At 44.4% G+C, this 24169-nt stretch overlaps 2 long non-coding RNA genes across 2 annotated transcripts; both read left to right on the top strand.

The window, feature by feature from the left end:
- The first annotated feature begins 10637 nt into the window (after positions 1-10637).
- On the top strand, positions 10638-22635 carry LOC139705451 (uncharacterized). The gene is made up of 3 exons (XR_011707403.1): positions 10638-10722; positions 19803-19885; positions 19986-22635. It is a non-coding gene; the product is annotated as an uncharacterized lncRNA (long non-coding RNA).
- LOC114082467 (uncharacterized) lies at positions 16258-17214 on the top strand. Its single transcript, XR_011707402.1, has 2 exons — positions 16258-17029; positions 17139-17214. It is a non-coding gene; the product is annotated as an uncharacterized lncRNA (long non-coding RNA).
- Positions 22636-24169: the final 1534 nt, after the last annotated feature.

Genomic DNA, 24169 nt, shown 5'->3' with positions numbered 1-24169 from the left:
GATTTTGTGTAAGAATGTTCACTTGGCCACCATCATAAATTCTGTCAGACATATCAGATTCTATTATGAGAGGTTTTAATGATTTATTTGTGCACAAAACTTATAAAAAATCATTAAGGTAATCTGGGCTTGAGAGAATTGTATCTGGTTTGTAGTCATAGAGTCTCACTTGGGGTGGAGCTTAACTAATTCAGGTGGCATCTGGTAAGAGGGGTTGGTCCCTGACCACTGCTCATTGACACATTCTCTACTGACCACACCTGGCTGAGGGAACTCACTCAGGGAAATGTGTTCAGTTGTAACTCTTGGGATTTTTCAATTTTAGATATAGAAAGTTGAGAAATAGACTGTATCTGGACAGCTATATCCTTTCCTTATAAGTCATTGTTTAAATTTGAGTAGGGAGCAAGTCAAGAGTATTTCCAGAAATTTTGGTTGGAATTGAGATAATTAAAAAATAATATGTGTAAGACAATGAATTAAAAATTAAATCCTTCTAAACTTCTGTTTTCCCAGTTCCCCGTTTTACTCTTTAACCACATTGATCTGAGCGGAGCTCTCCTTCCTGTTATACTATGCATAGAGGATTAGAATTGTTCTTTTGGTTCTTGTGCATGAAATGAAACCATGGGGTAATTTAATAGTTGAGCTGCACACATATTAGTCACACATGAGGAAATGGGAATTGGATAGTGTCAACTAATTGAAGCCAGAAGTGGATTTCTAAAAAAGAGAGAGAGGGAGCAAATAAACGAATCACCCAGCAATGTGGGAAAGGTGATTAATCATTTTTTTTTCATTATCAGGTGAGTTTATTAGGAGGTACTTGATACTCTGAGAGGTCTCTAGAAAGCTGTATAGGGTCATCAAAGGAAAAAGAAAAACTTATAAGTGAAGTTAGCCAATCCCCAAAAAACCAAATGCCGAATGTTTTCTTTGATATAAGGAAGCTAATTCATAGTGGGATAGGGAGCCAGAACAGAGGAGGAAGACGAACTCTAGATAGGGCAGAGGGGTTGGAGGGGAAGGGAGGTGGCATGGGATTATTAATGATGGTGGAATGAAAAAACAAACAAACAACAACAACAAAAAAAAAAGTCATAACTTGTGATTAACAGCAGATTTCCCCATATTGCCAAAAGCCTGTGAAAAAGTTTGTAATGTATCCTATGAAGTCATGAAAACAAATGTAAGACTGAAAGTATTTTAATAAAATTAACATCTGAGATAAAATAGAAAAGATTTTATCTCTTAAATAAAATGTGATGGTGTTAAAAAAAAAAAAAAGCTTAAGTTAGTTTTAATCATCCAAAAATCTGAGAGGCTCTTCTAGTGAGGGAGACAGGCTGTCTTTGAGTAATTTCTGCCCATGTTCTCCCACTATCACTTCTATCTCAGCTCAATCAGATTTTCTCAAATCAAGAAAAAAAAAATTCTCCATTACCCTTCAAATTTTTATGAAGCAAAAATTCACTTTAACAAAGATAAATCCCAAATTTGTTAGGATTGGCGTGTGGTGTGGTGTGTGTGTGTGTGTGTGTGTGTGTGTGTAGGAAAACTTTGTACTGGGTAAGTTGGTAAAATAGTCCCTTATTTAAATGCACTTACATCCATGAGCCATGTCTGGAAAGGCTGTATATGTCAACATGGACTGACATAGCAAAATACCAACTGCAAAGTGCCTGCAGCAACACATTTAATTCTCATAATTCTGGAAGCTGAAGTCTGAGGTCAGGTGCCACCATGGTTGGGGTATGGAAAGGACACTCTTCCTGGGTTCCCAACAGCCACCTTCTTGCTGTGTCCTCACAGGACAGACAGCAAGAGCTTCCTGTCTTTTCTTTCAAGGACATTATTCTTATTGTACTGAGACTACACCCTGGTGAGTACATTTGACATTTTTACCTTCATAAAGGCCCTCGCTTCAAAAGTAGCCACCTTGGGGTTGAACTTCAACATTTGAATTTTGGGGGAACTTGATACATTCCATCCCTAACAAAGGTAAAATCTTGGTTGCTGTGCAATGGACCACGTTTTTTCCCTGTGCATGGGGGACTAAGGCACCCAGGGGCTTCAGGACTTCAGGTCTATGGAAGTCCACAGAGCAGCCACTAGGGACATGGAGGCTTAGGGAGCAGTCCTGTTTGATGCTGTCATCTCTTAGAATGTTTGGTGCCATATCTATGAATTTGCAGGAGAGCTGCCCCAGCTGGGAGCCATGAATGTGGGCCCAGCATTAGTTAGAGGGTCTCTCTGAGGTTGAAAGAGAGGTTGGAGGGTTTGGTGCTCACTGGGACAGCCTGAAAGCCCTACATAAGGACATGCAGAAGAACAACAGCCCCCAAGGAGAAGGACAGGAGCTTTGGGATTGACACATGGCCTGTACCTGGCCCACGCTAGAGCAGCCCAGTAGTCTTGAAGCTATGTGAGAGCCTTCCCAAGACGGAAGCCAGCATCCTGGATCAGCTGAGCCCCATTTGTGTCAAGGGAGTCGAAGTGAATGGCAATCTGCAGAGACCATGACAGGGGAGCAGTGACATCCAGAGAAGTGGTGTCTAGAACTCTAGCATTCAAAGGACAAGAGCCCTGAGCAGGAGGAACACATGCTCAGCTCTGTCCCACCTGCCATGGGCTCCAGGCTCCTCTGCTGTGTGGCCATTTCCTTCCTCGGAAAGGAGAGTCCTACAGACAAAGAGAACATCCTCTCTCTGAACTTGCTGACCTGGAGTCCTCCACTTTCCCCTGGGGATGCGGCCCAGGCTCTCTCCTGGGCTCATTCTCCATCCACTTTTCCACAGACTCAGTGGAGTCCAGAGTCACCCAGATTCCAAAATACCTAACCAAAACATGAGGACAGCAAGTGACACTGATGTGTTCCCTATTTCTGGTCACACCAGTGTGTACTAGTACCAACAGATGCTGGGCCAGGGCCCCAAGTTCTTCTTTGAAAGCATTTATAGACATCAAAAGAAAATGTCCCTGACCAGTTCTCCACTCAGCAGTTCTGTGACTATGGCTCAGAGCTGAGCTTGGCTGCCTTGGATCTTGGAGACTCAGTGCTGTATCTCTGTGCCAGCAGCATGGCCCAGCCCTACAGAGTCAGCAGCATTCTGTGCACAAACCTCCTGCCCAGAGAGGAGCACCTAAACTATTCATCTGTGAGATCCCAGGGAGTGCATGGGGGAGAAAAACGTGGTTTTAGGCCTCTGGAAAGTGTAGCATGGGGCTTTCCTGCCATTTGGGGGAGAGGATCAAGACCAAGAGATGCTTTCCAGAGGGTAAGTTCACTGTAATGTCCCTTTCTTGACTGGATGCTGCATAGCTTAGGGCAGAGGAGGAATCTGTGATCGAATTGGTGGCTCTCACATTCATAGGCAATATATTTCATCTTGCACTCTGCTTTGTTTGACAGCATTGTGGTGTAGAGAACAAAATCACGGAGGTCTGCTTCATGTAATTGAGGAAGAAACTGAGTGTGAGGAAAGTCCAGGAGAGGGAAAGTGATAGAAATGGTCGACATACAAAGAGCTGCAAAGTGACTTAAAGTGGTATCCTCTGCAGCATGAGCTCTCTTCTCACTTTTTACTCTCCGGAAGTCCTCTATACATGGGAAATATAAAGCAAGCCTTGTAGCAACTGGTGTCACCTGGCAGGCAGTCCCAGTTGGGGACTTGGCCAAATTGCTGATTGTGAGGATCCTGCAGTTGATGACACTGTCTTCCTTCTTCACTCCTGCCCCCCTTGCTTCCTCATTGCACAGTCATGTGCTTCCCAAACATAGCAGAGGTCATCGAGGACAAGGACTGTCCAGTTTCCCCCAAATCTATTCTGCTCCCCCGGGATGGTGCTCTGCCTCCGGGCTGCCCAGGTACCTTCTGTGACCAAAAGGCTCTTCTCCACACTGTGAACACTCAGCAGGCTTTAGCATCCTGTGTCTCTGCTCCATCTTTCCCTGTCTGGGAGGACCCCTTCTCCCACCCATGGGTGCTGCTCACCTGCTTCTCTTCCCTTCCCTTCCCTGTCCCCAGTACTAGGTGTAGTATTGCTGTCTTGACTTTCCTTTCCAAGGAAAAGCCACATTTTATAGTTGGCCCTGTTTATGTTTATTAAATAAAAAAGTAATGCCACTCCATCAGCACCCTGAAGGTTTATTTATTATGATTTTCCCATCAATGAATGCAATGAACTGTCTTTTAGGGTTACCTTGGTTTTTTAAACAACATCTGTAATGTCCTGAGCAACTATGTTGTCACAGTCAACACTGAAGACCATCCTGTGAAGTCCTAAACTATGTCTAAAAGCGAAATTTGCAAGTGTTCTTCTGCAAAAGAGAAAATCATATGATATTTCTCCCAGTCTCATGAACCTATAACAAAGGAATTCCCACTACAATACCCTTCTCTTCAGCCCTGGCCTTAGGGACTTAGTGCAGCTTGAAACATCAGACTTCTCAGAAGTTAACTCTGAAGTGACAGAGAAAGCTCGGTGTACTCAGGAAGGAAATCTATCACTCTTGACATTTAAGACACTGTGTGTGAGTGCATATGCACGAATGTGAGTTTGCCTTGTGTGTCTCTCTGGATACACATGTGTGTTTTCTTGTGGAGATACTTCTACCCTCACACAGTTTACCTCTGGTGGCATTTACTAAGAGGTGCCATGTCACTGGCAAGAGCTCATAGCTCTTCAGGGTAGTGACAGCAAATTCATACCCAACCAAGTCAGCCTTAAATATAGCTGATAAAGTTGTCTATTTCAAGATTATATAAGCCTGGAAATATATGTTTAATATCTAGAAACCATCTTTATAAATTACACTATTTAATGAGGTTATGATTAAATAAAAAATCAAATGTAAAAAGTCACCTGTCTGATTAATGAAGTGAGCCATGGAATACAGGTTTCCCACATGGATCTTCTTGAGGTGGTGTTATTCTGCTTGCCTCTTTCATTTTAGCATACTGATTGCACTGGTGTAATATTAGTTTCTTTTTAACCATAATGTGGGTTCATACAATTTATTTGCCTCCACAGGCTTTGAAATCCTCCACTCGGACTTGACGATCAACCCTAAATTGTCCAGATGAGAAAGCAGCAGAACGGGTGTGGATGAGAGGGGACACCGGGTGGGGATCTTTTCTGCTGATTTAGTCAATCATGACATGAGCTCAGAAGGTGGAGTCCATGATACTGTGGGCCAAGGGCCACGTGGGGGCACTGTGGCTCCACAGTGCTGCAGGGTCCCTGGGAGGCCTTGGAAGATGGCCCAGGAGAGCAGAGCTGAAGGGGATGCTGGCTGCCTGCTCATAACAGGGAGGTAGTTGGAATTCCTGGAGTGGGTCCTGGACACACAGCTAAATACAGTCAACTGTCCAGGGGAGGAAGGGCTGCCTTGAGACTCTGCAGACACAAAGAAAGGGTTTTCTTAGCTCACGCTGGGGCAGTGGAAAGTGAAGGGCTAGAGAGGCCAGGACAGGGAATTAGAGTCAGGCCAAGAGCTCACTGCAGAGATGGAACTAGCATGGAAGGAAGTAGGAAGTGGACCTGGCCCAGGAGGAAGGTGCTCAAACTGACCCACCTTCAGATCAGGGGCTGTGCAAGGCAAGAAGGGTGCTTTGGGTACAGCCTGAGTTTTGTCATTGGGTGCAGTGGGCCAGATGGCCTGCAGGGAGGGCCATGTCAGAGCATGACACATGATGCTGATGGGGAGACTAGAACTTCAGAACCTTTGAATGCTCAGCCTGGAAGGTCCCACCACTCAACTAGGAGACCCTGGGTTCCTGATGCTGCCATGGGCTCCAGGCTCCTCTGCTGGGTGGCCCTTTCTCTGCTGGGAACAGGTGAGTCCTGGGTATGACAGGTGAGTCCTGGGTACAGCTTCTGCTCTGTGTTCATTATTCCTGGAGCACATCTCACTCCAGGATGGCTCAGCGGGACCCTTGCTCCTGGGCTCTGCTCTTAGCTCCATCTCCTCCCACAGGCCCAGTGGACTCTGGAGTCAAGCAAACCCCAAAACATCTGATCAAAGCAAAAGGACAGCAAGTGACACTGAGATGCTCCCCTCTCCCTGAACACCCCTCTGTGTACTGGTACCAGCAGACCCCGGGCCAGGGGCCTCAGTTTCTCTTTCAGTATTACAGTGGGGAAGAGAGAGAAAAAGGGACGAACATCCCCAGTGGATTCTCAGCGCAGCAGTTCCCTGACTACAGCTCTGAACTCAACCTGAGCTCCTTGGCGCTGGGCGACTCGGCTCTGTTCCTCTGTGCCAGCAGCCGGGCACAGCCACCCATGAGCATCAGCCTTCAGTACATAATCATTCCTGCCTGTGTCAGGAAGTGGCCAGGAGGGTGGAGCCTCAGCCAAGCGAGTTCAGGCCTGGGAAGCTGCCAACCTGTCCCAGACACCCAGTGTGGAGTGCATTCAGCTGCTCTAGTGCCACAGCAGTGGTGCAGGGCAGTGCCATTCACCTGTTCCCATCCCCAAGGGGAGGCAGCTTCCTGGTCTCATGCAGTCATTGGGTGATGTCAGCTCCTCAACCCAGGTGTTCCCCCACCCCTCACTCTGCAACTGCCTGCTCCACTGGCTTCCCTCTCCCAGGTCCCCACTAGCAAGTTGAGAAGGTCATGCAACATGCATCTTAACCTTCTGTGTGACTTGTCCAAGGAACACGTGACTTCAAGGCAAAGCGTATCCCAATGGGTCCTCCTCTGTGAAGAAAACGAAACTTAAAATTTTCTGCACTGTGGTCATAGACTGGGCCAAGTCATCTTCCTCTCTCTCATGGGGGCCTGTGAGTAGTGAGCGCTCTCAGCTGGGGATCAAGAGGAGGAATACTTACAGGGGAAGCACCATTGTCCTGTGGGTGACACAGTCAGACCTCAGGGGAAGGAAGAGGATCTTGTTGGTCACTCATTTCCTTTATTCTTTTATTCAACAAACATTTTGGGCAGTCCTACATTGTATAAGACATTGATCACCTAGGACAGAAATAGAAAAAAAAAAAGAAAACGAAGATAATAAAAAACTATTTTCATTCTCTGATGTAGCTATAGAGAGACAAACAGCTATATCTGTGTCTATACCTGTCTTTCTCCATATTTATACATACACACACAGGAAGCGAGAGCGAGAGCAAGCTTTGCTTATTTAAAGCAGTTTACTGAGATTGTGAATTGTACAAATTTTCTTTTTTTTTCCTTTTCTCTCTAATGCTTCCTGTTTGTCAGATTTTTTTTTAAAAAAATGATGATGTGACAATAACATTTAAAGAAGATCTATCATCTTAACAGACTTTTGGGGTTAAATCATCAAGGAACTTTTAATCTTATTCTATGGGGTTCATTACTATGATTCCTTTTCCTTTTTATTGGTGTGTTATAATTATATGTTTCAGTGTCACATAATGTACATGCACCCAGACCTCCCCTTTCCCTCTCTTCCTCCCTTCCTGTGTTCTTATCAGATGGTTTTAAGGTGACAATATTGTTTTACAGAGGGAATCCACGTTACACAGGAGATCTCTGGGACCTGTGCACATGCATAACTTACTCTTTGACAGTGACTCCCCAATTCCTCACCCGCTGGCCTGGAAAGTGACATTCTGACTTTCACCGCCAGGGGTTTGACACTTTGGATCCCTTATCACAACAGGGTTCCAGTCTAAACCACTCACTTGAGCATTCATTTTGGGTCTGACCTTCTGGGAAAGGGGCGTGGCCCCTCATGACAGGGAGGCTCTGGGCCCAGGCAGGGAGAGTGAGGACTCAGAGTGACATCCTGGAGGTTCCTGTTCTGCTCTCTGAAATACAGGAACCCAGCAGACCCCTCTGTCTGTCTGGCCCCTGCCATGAGTCTCAGGGTCCAGTGCTGGGTGGTGACCTTTTGTCTTCTGCAGGCAGGTGGGTGCTGGAAGGTCCATGAGATGCGCAGGTCCCAGGGCCAACCTGTGCATGGGGCTGAAGTACAGGCTTCTTTCACCTTTTCTACAGGTCCAGTGAATGCTGGGATTACTCAGACCCCCAAATACCAAATACTGAAGGTAGGACAACCTATGACCTTGAGATGTGCCCAGGATATGAACTATGGCAGCATGTACTGGTATCGACAGGATCCGGGGCTGGGGCTGAGACTGGTCCATTATTCACATAATATTGACAACATGGAAAAAGGAGAAGTCCCCGAAGGGTACAGTGTCTCTAGGTCAAGGAAAGAGGACTTTCCCCTCACTCTGCCGTCGGCCACCTACTCCCAGACATCTGTGTACCTCTGTGCCAGCAGTGACACCACAGTGCTGCACATCTGGCTCCTCTCTGCACATAAAAACAAAAGAGGACCTGCACCCTGAGGATCAGCGACCCCCTGGGTCGACTTCTTACCCCTACGGACCTGGAGCTCTGAGGATCCTGGGCAGTGCAAACCTCAGTCTTTGCTGAGGTCCGTCTCCATACTGTCTCAGTCAGGCCCCCACCTGACCCTGGGCTCAGTGGTCTCCTGTGTTGCTAGTCGTCATTAGCCCTGTGTTATCCCACTGAAATGGGATGCTGTTTCCCTGACTCTGAGTTCTCCAGTCATGGGCTTCAGTGTACGGCTACCAGGATGGAACATGGTCTGTAACTGGGTTCCACCTCGACTCCCTGCCTCTCACTGACACTGCATTGCCTTCACTTTCTAGGGTTCTCCACCAGTCCCAGCCCTCCTGTGGTCTCTGCTGCTGCCCACCTTCCCTGTATGCACACTGTCCCCCAGTGGTACTTCAGGGACTTCCTCATCCCAACTCCCTGCTTCACTCTGCTCCAGTCACAATGCCAGCCCTCATCTATGCCTCCTTCTTCCCAGGGCAGAGACCTCCAAGGTGCCTCCTCTATCCTGGGCAGAGGTGAAGTCCTACCTGGGCTTCACAGCTCAGCTAGCCCCTCTGGAGGGATACATTCCTTATCTCCCTCCCCAGGTCAATTTCCCTGGCACATCCACATGTTGTTAGTCAGGAGAATATAGCAAAGTTGCAATTTTGTAGATCCTTGGCTGATTGTTTCTCTTCTAACTATGTTTTAACTTCCATAAGGACAGAGACAATACCAGCTGCTCTCTTATCCCCTATGTTGCTTTATGCACAGTGAATCCCATTTAATTAAGAAGAGATAAGTGAATGAAGGACAGAAAAGATGGATTAAGAAATTATAGAAACACCCTAGGCCCCCCTTTTCCCTGGCTGAGATCCAGTATTAACTGGGAAAAGTCACATCCCTTTGACACAGGGCAACTCTGTCCTGGGTCTCCCTGCATGGTTTCCTGCAGCACCAGATTCCCCCAGAGGTGTGCTCTGTACTTCAGTCTGATTGTCCACAAGAAATCTCATCAGATCTGAAAGATGCTCTCAGAATTCCCTCCTGTAAGTCTTCTTTCCTTGAAACCACTTCTGGTACCTATTAATAAGTTTCCATCAGTGCAATAGTTGCTAGAAGCACTGTGGGAAGAGGTTTATCAGCGAAATTAGGCCTAACACAAATGTGGGCAGAGCTGAGGCAGAGCAGGTTTGGAAGGGAGAAGTCAAGGGATGGTCAGAGTCAGTGATCTTGGAACTCTGGTGTGGGAGCAGAGGCTGGAGTGGCAGGGAAGAGGGATTGGACCAAACTCAGCCACCTGGTATGACTCGCACAGGGCAGGCTATTGAAGTGGGTGAAGCCTGCTTCTGGGGAAGCAGCTGCCTCTGTGTGGGGCATCACTGTGGCTCACCGCCTGGCAGTGTTGGACATTGGGAGGAAAGCTAGACACAGGGTACAGAAGTAAGAGGACCTGTGGTCTGTGCACGCTTGTGTAACTGTCAATCCCTAAGTTTCCCTGTCTGACCACAGTGACCTTCCACATGCAAAGGTGGCTGTTTTGTTATATTCAAAACCCTACACAAATGCCTCCTTGACCAGCTCTAACCCAGAAACATTATGGAAAGATGTTTCCAAATGAGGAAAGATTGAGTTAACACCTCTGACCCAGGAAGGATTCTTGGGGGCACACCTGTCTCGCCCCTGCTGTGGTCTCCATGCTCCTCCTCTGTTCCAGGTGGACCTTGGACTCCTCTGAAGTGTCTCTGATCTAGATTCCCCTTCATGACTGTGGCTGAGGTCTTTCTCCTACTCAGCAGTTGGCCTGTGTCTCTTGCTTCTTTTTCTTCATGAGCTTCCAAGGTACTGGAGTTCAGCCCAGCAGGATTAATTCCTGAAGAATGTGATGCCTTCCTCTACTCAAAGGAGAGCTTCTGACTCCAAAGTAAAGAGTAGTCATTTAACTGAGAATAAGTTGGAACTAAGTAGTAAAATAAGCTCCTTAATGTTAGCTGACCAAAAGTAAAACAAATCTTTATTGACCTGGTGATCTCCACATTTCAGTTCCCAGTTACCTAGTCCAGGGTTCAGAATGTGTGAGAGTTAGTCAATCTGGGCGTGTGAGCTGGTCTGTTGTGGGTTTGTGACAGTCACTTGTTGAAAAAGCATGGGAGAACTAATTTCCACAAGTCAAGCATTTTCTAATGTAAATCATGTGTTCTGAGGTTGTGGGGATGGACAGAGGAAATGATGTCACTGTGGGGACTGCCTTGCGGTGACAAGGGACAGACCTCCTCCTCTTCTACTCTTCACAATGGCCCTGCCTTGGTGATCCTCCATCCTTTCTGACCTGCTATGGGCACTAGACTACTCTTCTGGGTGGGCTTCTGTCTCCTAGGAACAGGTGAGTCCTCAGAACACCAAGCAGTTTCATTGTGTGTGTGTGTGTGTGCACGTGCACATGTGTATTCAAAATAGAACTCAAATTCAGTGTGTGTGTGTGTGTGTGTGTGTGTTGACTAATATTTTCCTGATTCTTGTCCCATCTTCTGTCTCCACGTACCACACCCATGCTGGAGTCTCCCAGTCCCCTAGGCACAAAGTCACAAAGAGAGGACAGAATGTAGTCCTCAGGTGTGACCCAATTTCTGGACACAATGGCCTTTTCTGGTACCGGCAGACCCCGGGGCAAGGCCCAGCATTCCTGATGTCTTTCCTGAATGAACGTGCAGCAGACAAGTCAGGGATGCCCAGTGAGCGGTTCTCTGCCAAGAGGCCACAGGGATCCTTCTCCACTCTGGAGATCCAGCTCACAGTGCAGGGGGACTCGGCTGTGTACCTCTGTGCCAGCAGCTCAGCCACAGTGTGGCATAGGCTCCCCCTTCCTGCTCACAGACCCCTGTGCTCAGCCCTCCTCATGTTCTCAGAAGCCCTGCAGGAGGGAGTGGCCAGTCTCTTCCCCAAGGAAGGGAAGGAAGGCATCTGTACCTTCAGGGGTTCTTCCAACAGGAGGAGGTCGGGAAATGACCTTGAATCACTAAGACAGACAATGTTGGGTAGAGAAAATTTTGGCTCATTGCTTTCTGGTGTTTCTCAGCTTCAGTCAAGATTCAATAATTGGCTTTGAACACCAGAGCTTAGTCTCAGGGACAGTGACAACTTCGTAACTTCAGTACATTATTGATAAATTCCTATGCTGGGTGTCTAACTCAGACCTCTCTAAACCAAGGAGTGAGCCAACAGAACAAAGCCATATTAAGCCATTGGCAACACCAGCCTTAAAAAGAGAAACTTGAATCCTCAGTAAGGATTGTCATCCTCAATTATCCGGAAGGCACTGTCCCCACAGGCATGCCCACTGACCCATGTCCATACAGTGCCGTTCTATTTCTTTAAGTTTAATTCTCTTCTTCAGTCTAGCTTTCTTTCAAAATAGAACCAAAATTCAGCTTGATTTCATAAAACATAACCCCAATTGAGAAGGTGTCAAATGGAAGTGATTCAAAGACACAGTCAGTAGTAGCATCCACCAAGGGGGACTCCTGGGGGTTTTCAAAGTGGTTATAACAATTTACACTCCCAACAGGTGCACAAGAGTTTCAGTTGTTGCTCTGGGGCTTTCTACCTCCCTTTCTGTAGATTATTTTTCCAGTCTTTTGACTCTGTGTTACTCACCTATTTTTCTTAGTAGTTTAGTTGTAAATATTAACAGGGTGCAGTTAAATAATTTAAATACATCGTGTAGTGATCACAAGAGTTGGCATTTATATCTCATTAAACATTTTATAATTGTTTTTTTTTAATTTTTTTAGTTGTCAGTGAACCTTTATTTTATTTATTTATGTGCAGTGCTGAGAATTGAACCCAGTGCCTCACACATGCTAGGCAAGTGCTGTATCATTGAGTTACAACTCCAGCCCCACATTTTAAAGTTTTAACTCTGTGTTAGTATGCTAACTGTATATGTTCATGGGATTGTCTTAATTCACTTTTCATTGCTGTGATCAAAATGCATGACACAAACAACGTAGAGGAGGAGAGCTTATTCTGGACTTGCTGTTTAGAGGTTCAGTCCATGGTCAACTGATTACATTTCTCTGGACCTGAGTGAGTCAGAATATTATGGCAGAAGTGTGTGGTGGAGGAGAACTGTTCAGCTCATGGAAGATGGGAAGCAGAGAGTTATAGAAGAACCAGGGACAGAATATAATCCCCCAAGGCAAACTCCCACTGACTTACTTCCTGCAGGCATGCCCCACCTGCTTGTAGTTACCATCCAGTAATCCATTCAAATTATTAATCCTTCAAATAGAGCAATCCAGTGACACAGTCTAATCATTTCACCTCTGAACATTCCTTCATTGCCTAACACAAGGGTATTTTGAAGGAATCTCACATCCAAAAGATAACTGGGCTGGTGTATATGTATATTTATGGTGTGATATTTTGATAAGTATAAGGTCTTAAGCCATATCTTTCCATATTTACCTGTTTCTTATAATCATTTTGTATTTTGGTCATCACTTTGTATTAAGATTAGGAAATTGTTGCCTACTTTCAAATGATCATGTTTTCTTATTTTTCATCCTAAAGTCTTTAAATTTTCAGTCCTTTAATTGAAATCTGTAATCTAGCTGCAATTAATTCTTCATATGTGAAGAAGGGATCAGGTTATATTTTTCCACATAGTTATCCAGTGGTTAGTCCCTGGTTCAGCAATGTGGCTTATTAAAGGATTCCTCACTGCCCTGTAATAACACTTTTGTCACAAATCAGTCATTATGCATGTGTTGGTCTGCTTTCTGGGTGTCTGTTATATTTGTCTACCTATTCAGTTCTTGCACAATGTTGCATTTATCTGTTCCTTTATTCTCAGTGGTTCTAGATGACTGTTTTAAATTTTTCATATATAGTCTAGAATTGGCTTACTAAAGTCTTCAAGAAAAACATGCTCATTGAGAATTTTCTTTTTCTTTTAAAAATGTTTTTCCTAAGTGACTAAAGATCATCATAGAACAAAGCTAAGATATTAACAACAATACTGAGATACCTATCACCCAAATGTATAAAATATACAACATTTGGCATCTAATCAAAGATTCTGGAGCCGAGTGTGGTTACAAGTCTGTAATCCCAATGGCTCAGGAAGCTGAGGCAGGAGGATCGTGAGTTCAAATCCAGCTTCAGCAACATGAAGAGTCCTTAAAAAACTTAGCGAGACCCTGTCTCTAAGTAAAATATTTTAAAAGCTAGGATTTGGTTAAGTGCCCCTGGATCCAATCCCAAATATGGTAAAAAGAGATTCCAGTCACACAAAGAAGGAGCAAATATGATCTTTAATGGGGAGAAAAATCAATCAATAGAAACCAATTCAACAGTGACAAACTGAAAGAATAAATAAAGAAAACAGTATTATCACTGTAGCCCATAGGTTCAAGGCTTTGTAGTAATGGAGAAAAAAAAAAAAAGATCCAAATCAAGCAATAAAAATAAATGTCAGTGATGAAAAATACCTTGGAGGAATGAACAGCAGATCAGCAGATTAGACATCACAGAAGGAAAGAGAATGCATTAGGAGATACAACAATAAGAAATTCAAAATGAAAGACAAAAGAAAATAAGGATATAAGTGAGGTAAGAATAACTTGAAGTAGCATAGTACGCAATAGGAGATCCCAAATGTCCATAGTTTAATTTGAAATGTTTGAATGGATGATTTCCTATCTACCAAAACAATTCTAACACAGCACAAGTCTTGCAACATATGCAATATATGTTGAAATTTAAATCAATGATATAAAGAAAGGAAGAGGGCTAATGAGTATATGCCATTCAATTGTAAGGCTTTCCTAACCTATGTGCAGTCATTGGAGGATAGACTGTTGAGACAGAGATGTACACTGCAAACTCAGGAATGACCACTAACATGGTCATTAATGGCCCAGAGATAGAGTTAATGAGCCAGAAAACAAGAAGTAAATTATGTAAATGCTCAATTAATCCAAAAGTTAATATAAAATCAAAAGAACAAAGGAGAGATGGGAAACAAATACAAGATGGCAAACAGGAATTTAACCAAATCAACAATCCCATCAAATCTAAATAGTCTCAATGCCCCAAATAAAAAGCATCAACTGTAACTTTGAACAAAACAAAACAAAACAAAAAAAACAGTCAAACTATGTCTCCTACCAGGAAGGTAAAGCATTCTCTGACTCCAGTGGGACTATATTAGAACTCAATTACACAAATAACTGTGTCTGGAAAAACCCAAATATTTCAAAATTAAACAACATTTTAAAAAATGTTCCTAGGGCAAAAATAAATCAAAAGTAGAAAGTGTGTTATACTGGATAAAAATGAAAATGTCTTGAAGATGATAGGGTGCCACAAAAGCAGAAATAAGGGAAACTGAGGAACAGGTAATAATTTCCTATCCCTCTGAGATGAGCATTCCTCTGACATCAAAGTCAGAAATACTAAACAAATAAACAAAAAACGTGAAATAATACAGTTTCAGTTATTCATTCAAAGTGACAGTGTATTGAGTACAACAATATCTAAAAAGGATAAAATGTCATAGCCAGTGGCATGACTTTAATAATGCACTGATTTACATTCAACTAAAAAGAAAAAAAATATAGCCATATAATCGCATCTATAGATGTTCAGGAAACATTCATTTAAATTCAATATCTATTCTGAAAAAAAAAAAACAAAAAACTATAACAAACTCTCCATAATACAAAACTTCCTTCACTAAATAAAGGAAATTTATGTAAAATGTATGGTTAAAGAGAATATTTTACAGGTAGACTGTAGTAAGTCACAGATGCATATGTTAGACCCTAGTTAATCACTAAAAGAAGGTTAAAAAAAACAGTCTTTTCAACAAACAATACTGGACAGACTGCATCTTGACATGCAGATATAATGAACCTCAGCTCTTATCTCATTCTGGAGGACAGACGCAGGCAAACTATTACTCAGGACAAAATATGACCTGTGCTTGCTTTCACATGGCCCACAGGCAAACAGTGATTGTTTTACACTTTTAAATTGTTGAAAACATTTTAAAAGTAATATTGCATGACCTATGAAAATTATACAAAATACCAATTTCAGTACCAATAAAGTTTTACTGGAAAAAGGCCACATTGATTCCTTTATATTGTGTGTTTGCTTTTGCACTATAATGAAAATTGAGTAGTCAGTAGACCAAGACTCCACAGTGCACAACACATAAAATATGAGCCTCCACAGAAGTGATCCTCGCCATAAACAAAAGTTAATATCAGGTGTTTCAAAGTCCTCAGTGATGTGAGAACTCGGGTCTAAAGCTTCTGGAAGAAAGTTTCCCTAGTTTTCTTCATGATCATGCGTAGGCCAAAATTCCTAACAGAGGCAGAAAACGGGCTCTCCCTCAAGGATTACTTTATTCTTCACCAAAATCAAAATGATATTCTAAAAAAGAGATCATTTAGTACATATCTGTGTATACTTAATACTTATGAGTTATTTACACACCTATATCTACATAAAATGGACAAATTATAGAGGTAATATAAAGAATTCCTACACATCAATCATAAAGAAAAATATCAACTCAATCTTAAGAAAAACAAAGTTAAAGAGATTAGAACAGAATATTCAAAAGAAAGAAGACAGGTAGGGAGGCAGTTTCTTGTTCCTTGGGCTGGTTGGCTTATGTCCCAGCTGCTTATAGGCTCACTGGGCATAGAAGTCCACTGTCACCCTCTAGGAACTGCCTGGGTTTGCCCAAGTTCCTTCCACTCCCAGAGAAATTGGCATCTAATGACTGGAGGGTTCTCCCTTCTTACAACATTAATTGGTAAGATTTAGAATTTTATTCAATTTCTCAGAAGAATAAAGGAATTTGATTTATTCTCTCTCACTCCTAGATGACAGTAGGGACTATAGCAGGTTAATCTCAAATCTGTGAGTGCTCTGCTGGGTCCTGCAGTTCCTGAGGCTTCATTAAAAAGCCACAGCCTACTTAGCATCCCTACAGCTGCATCTTAAACACTGCACAGTGGCCACTAGAGGGCACTGGGGGTCCACTGACTGAGCTGCAGCCAGTGCTTCTGGGAGAGGGATGGCTCAGGGGTCTTGGCTGGGGGACTGCATTAGGGATAACACCTGATGAGCCAGGACAGGTGAATCGTGTTCTCCACACATCCCATGAAGTGCACGTGAATGACTCAGAGTACGGAACCATGAACTGCATCTTGGTAAATCAAGATTCTCTGGGAGCTCCTTTGACAGGGGATATGATTGGACTCCACGGGGGCAGCACACACCACAATTCAGGTGGAGAGAAGCCCCTGACTCCCAGGAAAGCTGGAGAGTGTGGGCATGGACTTCCACCCCACACCCTGGCCTACCCTGATCAGCACAGCCAGCTGCCCCTGTCCCACAGAAGCTCCACAGAATGGGGAAGGATTACATCAACTGAGCATGTCCAGGGGCTACAGGAGACCTGCTGAACCCACAGGCACACTGGCATCAGAAGAGCGACATCACTGATGTCACAGCAAATCCTCCAAACAGAGAAAACGGAGGAGCCAAGTGCCTGCTCTCAGCCCAGTAGACCAGCACCCTGAGTGCAAAGATGCTTAGACCTGTCCTTCCTGACCCTGCCTGGGGACCCAGGCTCCTCTGCTGCATCACCCTTTGTCTCCTGGGAGCAGGTGAGTCCTGAGCACAGGGGACAGCCCCTGGAGCCACAGTCCTTTCTTGTTGCTTTAGATCAAACTCCTCCCTGTGTTAGGTGTTCACTCCTGTCTCGTTCCTCCCCAGGTTCAGTGGATGCTGAAGTCATCCTGTTCCCAAGACACCTAATCAGAGCAAAGGGAGGAAAGGGCACTCTGAAGTGCTATCCCATGTCTGAACACAGAAGTGTGTCCTGGTACCAGCAGGCTCCTGGTCAGGGGCCTCAGTTCCTTGTTGAGTACTTTGAAAAGATGCAGAGAAACAAGGGAAACCTCCCTGATCGATTCTCAGCTCAGCAGTTTGATGACTATCACTCTGAGCTGAACATGAGCTCCTTGGAGCTGGGGGACTCAGCCACATATCTGTGTGCCAGCAGCTTGCACAGCCCTGCAGAGTCACTGGCTTTCTGTACCCTAACCTTCCTGTCCCAGCTGAGGGTGTTCTAGGCAGAGGAGCTGTGGGTTGCTACCCAGACTTATCAAACGCCCCCAAATGCTTCTAGCTCTTTGTTAACCTTCTGTCTGCCCTGCTGAGCTCAGTCAGAGTGCTCCTGGTCATTCAGGCCCAGACCTTCTGAGTGTTCTTACCTCTAACCTGGCACCTTCCAATTCCTAGCAAGTGGCAGGAACCCTACTTGGTGGAGAGTGTGGGTATTCATGATGAATTTTGATGTAAGGATCAACACTTGTATCCATTTTATGGATGATCACCCACCGTATATCACTTTATTTAGAGGAGGTTGCACGAAGCCCACAGACTCTCCCAGTATTTCACATTTACAAGTATCAATAGCAGAATGGAAACCTACATTTCCAAAATCAAAAGTTCTTCTGGAATCCATTATTGCTCCCTGGTCTTTGTCAAAATGTGTATGAGAGCAGAGTCTCTTCCATTCAAGACCAGCTGGGCAGCAAGGGGATGTCACATTATGGGATAGAGTTACATAGTTTATTGCCTTTCAACTTCAAAGACACATGCAATTAAGGGCATGTTTGTCTGTCATAGATCCAAGTCAAGTGTACCTTTCCAACAACAGAAAATGTGTGACTTGATAATTAATTACAAATTCAATGAAAAGACAATATTCCTGGGGGATGCAGATTTCCCCAAAGAAGTTTGAGTATTATTGATAAATCAGACTATATGTTCGAAATTGAAAGAAAAGTGACCACAACACTCGGAACAACCAAGAGATCTTTATTGTAGCAGTGCAACAAAGAAAAAAGAAAGAAGGAGAGAAGTGGGAGGGGGCAGCTGGGGAAGGCTTTTATAGCCCTTCTGCTGTGCTGCCTAAATCTAACAGGGTCTCTGGGTTTGCAAGCTGCCTTGTTGGCACACAAGGGGGTTAAGTGCTCGGCCTTGAGTGGCAGGCTATGTGTTCAGCCTTGAGCAGGGGGGTGAAGTGCTCAGCCTTGAGCGGGGGCTTGGGCGTTTGGGCTTCAAGCAAACAGGTGATAAAGAATCAGACAGAGGGTTTGAGCGGCCAGGTCATCCTACAGCCAACTTTGTTTGGCATGCCCTGCAGACAGCTTACTCAGCCTGTCCTGCACCTAACAGAAATGATCCTCAGAGCCAGGGAATTCCAAATGTCCTCTGTTGGTGGACCTTGGAACCAGCTGAGCTCTGACCACAGATAGGAGAGACCTTCCTAGGTTGGCCAGGTCTTACCACACCCTCTGCTGTGTATGCTGCTCTTACCTCCTCCTGATCTCTGTCTGATTTTGTGCATTTTCTCACTAGACATCTTGTAAAAAGTACCTATCAAGACTCCACTGAGGTGTGGAGACACCAAAAGAGGCCTCACAGTGAGTTATGGCCTGTGTGGGAAAGAACAGCACTCAGTGCTATTGCATGGCCGCCAACATGATTCAATGAATCTTCTCTTATTTGGTGGATACAAGATCATATGAACGAGGACAGAGCATTTCCCTGTGACAGTGGAGGCACGAGTCACGTGCTGATATCTCATCTGCAACACTAATGATCCATCTCTTGTTTTGATCGGGAGAATTGTCATAGCGATCTAGGTAGCCAGGAATCCTGGCCTCACCTGAAGCTGAGGGAGCATCCACATCTATAAAGACACACTGAGTCATGAGACTGCTTGGAAGGGATTCCTGACTTTTTGTGAGACTAGATTAAAATTTTTTTTCAAGTAGAAATGACCTTGATCTTGCTGCTCTTAAACCTTTTGGGGTCAGATGACTCACGTAGTCATGAAGAGCATTGCACACTGACATTCAATTCTGAGAATTTGGGCAAATAAAGAACTAGTACAAGGAATCTGAAATGACTTTGGCGCAGCAAAGTTATAGAAGGCACTATGACTGCCATTAGTATATTCTTAAATTGAAGAAACATGGGGAAAAGTTAAAACAGTACACAAATAAGAATGTGTATATTTCAGGGAATAAAAAATGCCTAGATAAACAAATATCCTTCCTAAAATCAGACAAAAAGAGTATCCACCCTAATAATTTAAAACAGACTACAAATTCTTTCCACTAAGAGCTGTTGAATTTTGTATATATATATATATATATATATATATATATATATATATATATATATACACACACATACTGTAAATTATCATATTTCCTAATACTATATAAACATATATATGTAAATGAAAATTGACTTTTTCCATAGGCAAGAGGTGTGGAAGGTTGTTTGTACATCTCATGCATTTGTGGAAGAGCGTGTCATTACTCAGCCACTCATGGCAAACGTTCTATTTCCCCCAAACAGGGTTAGAAAACACAGAATTCCCCTTGGCCCGAAAATGGGCACCAAGGTCTTCCTCTGTGTGGCCTGCTGTCTCCTGTGGGCAGGTGAGTGCTGGTCATGGGGGCTTCCTTCTCGGGAATTCCAAGGCCTCAATCCAAGTCTTTCTCTTGAGGTGACATAAACTTGTGTCCTTCTCTACCACAGGACACATGGAGGCTGGAATCACCCAGAACCCAAGGCATATCATCACGGAGACAGGAGAAAAGGTGACTTTGAGATGCCACCAGACCTACAACTATGACTATATGTATTGGTATCGACAAGACCCAGGGCAAGAGCTGCAGCTGATCCATCACTCATATGGTGTGGACAACACTGCCAAAGGAGACGTGTCTGACGGGTACAGTGTCTCCAGATCAAACAAAACCGACTTCCCCCTCACTCTGGAGTCCACCACCCGCTCCCAGACAGCTGTGTACTTCTGTGCCACCAGTGACTACACAGTGCTCCAGGGCCACCTCCTTGCTGCACATAAATAGGAAGACTGTGGCTGCCTGTGCTCAGGAGCCCTGGCCACCCCAGGAAGCAGAGCCCTTGCCAGCCTGGGGACCTCACAGCCTGGGCAACAGGCCCTCAGTGCTGAGGTCCTCCCCTGCCAGTCTCAGCCTGACCTCAGACCTCCCTGCCCCCTTAGCTTGCTGCTGTTCTCTTCAGCAGCCCTCTCTTTCTACCTGCAAAAGGAAAATGCATCTTAGTGGAGGTTCCTGTTGAAGGCCTTGCCAGTCTCAAGGCCACCACCTTCTCACCCCAGGGCTTCAGTGTCTTCCTCATCCTCCTATAGGCTCTTCAACTTCAGCCCTGAGTCTCCTCCCCCATGACCTCTGCTCCTGGCTGCATCCATCCTGGGGGGAAGCCCTAGGGGTCTGTGTCATGTGCCTTCCTGTCTCTCCATCCTCCCTGCACCTGGGCCCTGGCTGTCAGCTCCTGCCACACTCTCCTCTGAAAGTTTTTTTCCTGCATGTGGACTTATCCTCACAGGGTGTTTCTAAACATATGTCCCTCCTCTCATTCCTGGGACTACTTTATTCCTACATGACAGTGTATTTCAGGGACACTACTCCTTAGTTGTGACATGCAAAACTTTAAGTTTATTAGAAAAGATGAAGGAAATACTTCTCTCATTTCCTTGAGGGAGGATTTTATTTTATTTGAGACACAAAAGAAAACATGGTATGAAAAACAATTTTGTAATCATGGCAGTTGTATGAAATTAAACCAACATTAAATTAAATCACACCTTTTAGGGGTTCAGAAGGGGACCTGTTCTCTTGTCTTTTCAGTCACTGGAGGCCACTAGCACCTGGGCTCATGGCTCCTTCCACCTTCAAAGCCAACAGTGACCACTTGAGCCTTCCCTTGGGCTGTGTTACTCTGGCTCTTCTTCCTTTTCCTTCCACATCTTAAGGCCCTTCTGATTACAACAGCTTGGGGGGACATTCCAGGGTAATCTCCTTGTTATCAGTGTCCCCTGGTGAACCACCCTAACTCCATTAGAACATTTAAGTCCCCCTGGCCATGCAGTGTAACACATTCCCAGGCTCCAGGGACTAGTCACACCTATCTGCAGAGGAACATAATTTGACCTGCCACATGTAGGCACCTGGAAATAGAAGGAACAAACAATGCTGCTGGTTAGAAAGCAGTGAGGAGCCTAGTCTTACACTAAAGGTTCAAGACACCCTGCAAGAGGACAGTGCCTTCAAGGGAAGCAGGCACGTCAGATGCCTCCAGCCTGCCTGTAACTGTGGGTTATCTAAAGTTGTCAGGTTCTCTCAGGTGCAGGGGACTCAGAAGGCTGTCAGGGTGTCCACAGCACATGTGGACTTCTGTTCCTTCTTTGTAAGCAGATAACGTAATTGACCACCCTAAGAAACAGAGCATGCTTCAGCTTCCCATAACGCCAACCTGAGAGGAGGTGTGCTGGGGACAGGTCCTTTCTATAGGGAAGAGGCAGGTGTTCATGACATCAGTGCAGTCCCTGTAGATCCACAGTGAGTTGACCTCTTCCTCTTCCTGGGGAGCCACAGGTCAGCTCGTACCTAACAGAGGGTGATCTGGTTGTGAGTGTGTGACTGGGGTCTTGTGCCATCAGTGAGAGCAGAAGCTGGTTGCAATGAGATAGGGGATTTGTGTTTCAGTGCTTGGAGTTTGAGGTGCAGATGGAAGGAATGGGCAGGCTCTGAGGTGAGGGCATCTGGAGAGGAGTCATTGAGAGATGATAATGTCAAACAAACTGCAGAGGGCCAAACGTGTAGATCTGTATCTCAGGTCTTTTAAAACTGAATCCAGTCCTGACCAGTTCATCACCCAGCTGTACAGCCTCCTCTGAAGGGAGCTTTCAAGTTGGGGACAGTGGCTCACTGGATGATGTCACTGACAGATGCATCTTGTGAGAATAAAATGTGCTAAGGTTCCTTTCTTCTTCCTGCTCAGAAAGGCCCTCCAGGTCTTCCACATCTGCTCTCATGGTGAAAATGACTTTCTCATGGGTTCTATTATATTTACATACATTTGGAGACCAGGAATTTCCTTGAACTCTGCTTTGCTTCTGTTTAAGTGCACAACTCCTCTGCTTGGAATCTTTCAAGATACAGCGACCTCATCAAAATTAACATTTGTCCTGTGAAAGACTGTTAGGAGGAGGAAAACAGAAATTACAGCAATACAGAAAACATTCACAAACCACCTGTTCAACAAAACGCTGGCATCTAGATCACTGAACCAAGACACACAGAACTGTCCATCTAATCCATGCACAGGAGGAGTAATAAATTGTGACATTTTATACCAGTGAGTTCTAGGGTGTGGGGGCTTCACAGTGTTATTGGCAGTTCCTGATTGGCATCGAATCTCATAAACTATTTCTGGTGTGTCTGAGTGATTCCCAAGTGTGGCCACTAGGTTTTACAGAGACTGATATTCCAACCTGGTCATTCTTAAACACTTAACTACAAATTCCCAAAAAGTCTAATTGCCTTACAATAAGAATTTACAAAATAGTTAAGTTTCTTTGATCTTCACAGCAGATAATTCTAATTATGCATTCATAATATCCAATAGATGTATTTGTGGTCAGTAACAGGCCTATTAACATTTCCACTTGTTCAAATAAAATGCAGAATATGTATTTGGTGGGAGGCAGCTGCAGGCTTCTGGGTCCCCCACGATGCACATGTTGTCTGGCCATTTGCTCAGATCCTGGGTAATTGCAACCTCTCTGTTCACTGGTAGAAGATTACAAAAAATACAGGGTCAATACTGATACAAGTCTTTCAGATGGTGAGGAGATACTCATTGAAAAGTCTCCTCAAGTGGATTGTCATGGTAGAATTATGATTTTTAGGATTGTCCAAGATGACAAGGAGAGTTAACCATCAACAGCTGTGAGCTCCCAGGCAGAAATATTACAGTTTGTGATAGGAAATGACAGTAAGTACAACCACCAGGCAATTTCTGTTTTAGACAAAAAGTAATGAAGAGGACACTGAAGATGATAGAAATTAGGTACACACAAAAATCCAAAATCAATCATTTCAATGACTGCAATAGCTTAGAGCATGCTCCAAAGAATGCCTGTGCTTCCAAGCATGTGACACACGGAATTAAATTTAAATCTGCGAAGAGGATAGATGAGACTGGACAGTGTTTGCAGGTTAAGCACCTGTTTTGCCCACAGGACAGGAAAAAAATGGAAGAATATTTGTGAAAGAAAGCCTTATGGAGTTAATTATATCTTGAGCATTTCACTAGGTGTTAAAAAGCATTCAGTCAGTGCCCTGTCTTGCAGCAAAGGAAATTGAAGCAGAATGTGCATAATTGTCCCACTGTCACTTAGCTAATAAAGGAAAGGGGATTTAATAATAAGAAACGTAGGAACAAATTTATAAAAGCCTTTACAAAACATTTCAAGAAATAAAAATAAAAACATGGATTAACTACATAGGAGATTTCTGCAGAAGCAGTACTGGCATCTTAGGTGACAGGAGAATGGGGATCCCAAGTTCAGGAAAGACAGACTTTAAAGGGGAAAAGAATTACAGCCAGGGCAATCTGCTCTCAAAGGGGGTGGTAGGAAACAGGAGGACTGAGTATAGTTATTGCCACGGTAGATAAGATGACTGGGCCTCAGGAAAATGCACTGGGAAAAACCTTCAGGATCTCACAGGCACCCTGGAGGAACCCCCCAAAGGAACAGAGATTTGGGGTGTGTGATGACTGTCTCTGAAAATCACTTGTCTATGAAGGTCACATACATCTGGAACAGTTGCAAAAGAGGGTGCTTGGGGAGATCAATGACAAAACTCACACCATCATATGATCTTCAGCGA

The sequence above is a fragment of the Marmota flaviventris genome, chromosome 1, assembly GCF_047511675.1.
Source record: "Marmota flaviventris isolate mMarFla1 chromosome 1, mMarFla1.hap1, whole genome shotgun sequence".
In the NCBI taxonomy this organism is placed as follows: Eukaryota; Metazoa; Chordata; class Mammalia; order Rodentia; family Sciuridae; genus Marmota; species Marmota flaviventris.
The sequence above is the reverse complement of the archived record's forward strand: the minus strand, read 5'-3'. Positions and strand labels throughout refer to the sequence as shown.